This window comes from Pectinophora gossypiella, chromosome 3 (genome assembly GCF_024362695.1).
Source record: "Pectinophora gossypiella chromosome 3, ilPecGoss1.1, whole genome shotgun sequence".
NCBI lineage: Eukaryota > Metazoa > Arthropoda > Insecta > Lepidoptera > Gelechiidae > Pectinophora > Pectinophora gossypiella.
The window spans coordinates 16,976,855-16,980,990 of NC_065406.1; the positions used below are offsets into that span (position 1 = coordinate 16,976,855).

The window sequence follows — 4,136 nt, forward strand, 5'->3', positions numbered from 1 at the left end:
AACGGTTTCGGTTAAAACTGGCTTTCATGATGAGATTTGATCTCCCTTCATATTGTTTTGAGAATAAGAATGAATCCTACTCCTATTGTACTTACGTGTTTTTATTAGTTTATTAGAGTCCTGTGAATCACAAATAATACCTGTAAAAACAATAAGCAAATGCAAGTCATTGTCTTAGTAGGTACTAGACAGTGGTTATGCTCACACATAGAATTTACCCCTAATTTCAGTTTGAATTACTTTCAGAATCGTCCAAAGATCCAGGAGGGACAGATATCTACTCCAAACCTGGAATCTGTTGCAGAATATTAAAGAAAATTATGGGAAAACAAATGTGAATGACGGACAGATTTAGTAAGATGAAAGATTTAAGCCTACAAGCACACTACTGTTTCTCACATCAAAGGTACATTGTTAATTATGCGCATCAATATTAAATAAAGCAGTTTTGGAGAAAAATAGTATGTTTCATTAATAATACCCTGGTTGATTATTTTTATTGATATCGTACAGCTCCATCTATTGGCAAGCTATGGTACTACAATGACTTCTAGCTATCAAGCTGCCTAGAAATGAAGTCCTGCTTTTCACAAATGTCAGTCCTTTTCCCACTCCATCTATGTACGAGTAGACGCACTTATCCAAATCTGTTCCCTAATAGATGGCGTTAAATTTATAAAAATAATAAAAAAAGTTGCCTTATAGAAACACTAGATTCGAATTAAGAATTAAGTATTTACATAATGGTATAATCACTAAAAAATCATTATCACTTCCATATTGGTTTGTAGATACATACATACATAAACTCACGCCCACTTCCCACCAGGGCAAGCAGAGACCACTGAATTCCATTTGTTTGTAGGTCTATGAAATTATGAAACCTAAAGGTGAAACAAAGCCTACATGTTACTCAAAGTTCCAATTTTGGTTTTTCCCTGTCTAAAGTCTAAAAATAAAAGAATATTATAATAATAAAAATATAAATTCAAAAAGACGAAAATAATAAATAAATGTCGAAAAAATATTTCACCCCATAGCCAAACATTTTAGTTACTGTTAAGTACTAACTTTTAGTCAAATATTTGAAGAAATCATTGATGTACATTAAAGTTTATTGAAAATAAACTAGATGATTCCATCCGCGACGATTATTGTGGTGCGTTCTGTTACAATCGCCCCCTAAATTATTACGTAGTTTATCGTAGTGATAATTTATAAACAAATAAAAGAAACACCACAATAAGCCTTAGAGAAATAAATAAAGCAATCTTTTATATTACTAAAACTTCCGGAAGAAGATCTTATTAAGTCTTTATTAAATCTTATACACAATGACAATTTACCTAATTTCCCCCCAGGAATGACCGCCCAACTCCCCTCAAGAGTAAAATAAATAAATACTGAAATAATAGCAAAATTTGAAAATAAAATATTTCATTCAAAAATGCTGTAACCATAATAATATACAAGTACACTCATGTAAGTATACAGGTATACTAAAATGTTTCCTAATTACTTCCCTAAATATAAGATATAAAATAAAAATAAATAATAATATTATATAATACTGCTTACTCCTTTGAGAACACGAGCGTGATGTCAAAATATTACTACATATAAAAACAAAAATATCATAATTATACATCAATAATATTATTAAATAACCATAATAATTAATAATATACTAATTATTTTAATAATTAAACCTTTACTGAATATAATAATTTAAAAATAAATGTTAAAAAAATATCTCTTATAACAACTCCCATAATAACAATAAAAACGTAAAAAAAAAAAACATAAAAATAAATAAATAATTACTCAATAATTGAGTAATAACAAAACAAAAGTAAACTATTTAAAATTATTTAAATTAAATCTATCAAATTCAATCAAATCTAAACATAAAGATAGATTTCAAAACTACTAGCGCCATCTATGAGAGAACATTGGAACTAATGGAAGTAGGTCAAGTCAATAACCTAACCTATAATCCGGTCAACGACCACTTATCCCTGACCTCGACAAAGACCTCGACTAATGACCCCCGGTATCAATGACCTTGACCAATAAAACCGATCAATGACCCCGTGTCAATGACCCGGTATCAATGACCTTGACCAATAAAACCGATCAATGACCCCGTGTCAATGACCCGGTATGAATGACCTTGACCAATAAACCGATCAATGACCCCCCCCCCTATCTATAACTACGTATCAATAACCTCTCTACCAGTGACCCTTTTCGTTTATAAACCCTTCAGATTATTGACCCTTCCGGTTATTGACCCTTCCTATTATTGACCTAATTAAACAACCTTGATGAACACTAACCCCCGCTAAATTACCTACCGTGGTCAATAATAACCTTATTAAATTACCCGCGTATCACAACCGCGGTCAACAACACTTTTACACCAATAAACTAAACATACAAAAAACAAGCAAATAAAAACATTTAAAATCCCTATCTAATTTTAATCTAACCTAATATAAAACAAAATAATACGATAAAAAAAAACAAAACAAATAATACATATCACCGCACTCTAACGGTGAACAACGGAACTAATAATTTGTCCATCGATATGAGACTCTATGCGAAGTCTATCTAATAAAATGTCAAACTAATACTCTTACTCGTCACCAGATGGCAGGCAAAATAAAGCATCTATACACGAACCGATTAAAATCGATTTTAGTTTAGATCGATCGATTTTGTTAAATATTTTATTATAAAAGTAAGATAAACCTACATCAAAACGTCACAAATTATATTCTATAGCCTTGGATAAATTGTATCTATAAAAATACTAAATAAACACGCTTATTTAATAAAAAAAATGTTTGCCTTTGTCAAACTATGAACTTAAAACAAGGCTGTATGTAAGATGATCCTTGTCTACGTATTTAGACACACCAAAAACAAACAAATTTAATGTCAAATTGACAACTGGAGAGACCCATCTGTTGTATTACGATTATTTCGTCGTGATTATTAAAGAAATCATTGTAAATAAGAAGATTCTACCTAGTAAAAACATATAAAAGATGACACAAGGTAATTATAAAAGTTTGGTTACTTAAAATAATACGTCTGTACGTTGGAAAACCTTCACTTGCATCTTGTTCACAACACGCTTAGAATGCTATTTTATTTTGTTTTCAGTTACGCGCATGTTTCTACATAACCTACAGCTTCGGAATGATAATATAGCCCTGCCTAACTATGCAAGAACGAAACCCTACAATGCTAGCAAGTCAAACTGTCTATCGTCCTACAGCCCTAGCCCTAGACATACCTACACAGAAAATATATAAATAGATACATAGGGCGGGATACCTGCACCATGAGACCTAAGGCAACAGGCGGATAGTGGAAAGGAGAAGGTGTAGGAAGGATTTTCTTACTGCCAATCACACAGACTCATGTGACCGTGGTTAGGCTAAAGGTGTCTTGGCCACAGTAAGAGGATACTGAAAGTGACACATAGAACATAATATAAGCATGCACAGTGAGATAAAACAAAAATAACATGGACATACACAGTGAAATTAAAGTGAAATAATAATAAACAAAAACAAGCAGAATATGACAACTGTACTTATTATAATATGAAATAACATTAGAATATTGATGATAATCAGTCTCTTATTTATAATAATTGATAATTAAAACATAAGATTGAACCGTTTTAACACAAACTTCACCCCTTTATGATATCAGGGTTGGTAGGTTAGTCTCAGACCCTTACTATTCACAAAAATAGAACGCCCCTGCTGGACATTTAAGATACATACATAGCTTTACGCCCCCACATAATTCTCTAAGTACATACATAGCTTTACGCCCCCATATAATTCTTGAGGTACATACATAACTTTACGCCTCCACATCATTATTGATATACATACATAACTTTACGTTTCCACATCATTATTGTTGTACATACATAACTTTACGAGTCCTCATCATTCTTGATGTACATACATAGCTTTACACCCCACATAATTCTTGAGGTACATACATAACTTTACGCCCTCTCATCACTATAAAGATACATACATAACTTTACGCCTTTCCTAGGTTACATTAATACATACATAAACACTTCACACATTTATAAGCCA

At 31.6% G+C, this 4,136-nt stretch overlaps 1 long non-coding RNA gene across 1 annotated transcript; it reads left to right on the plus strand.

The window, feature by feature from the left end:
* The first annotated feature begins 2,958 nt into the window (after window positions 1-2,958).
* On the plus strand, window positions 2,959-3,649 carry LOC126382185 (uncharacterized). Its single transcript, XR_007569028.1, has 2 exons — window positions 2,959-3,066; window positions 3,175-3,649. It is a non-coding gene; the product is annotated as an uncharacterized LOC126382185 (long non-coding RNA).
* Window positions 3,650-4,136: the final 487 nt, after the last annotated feature.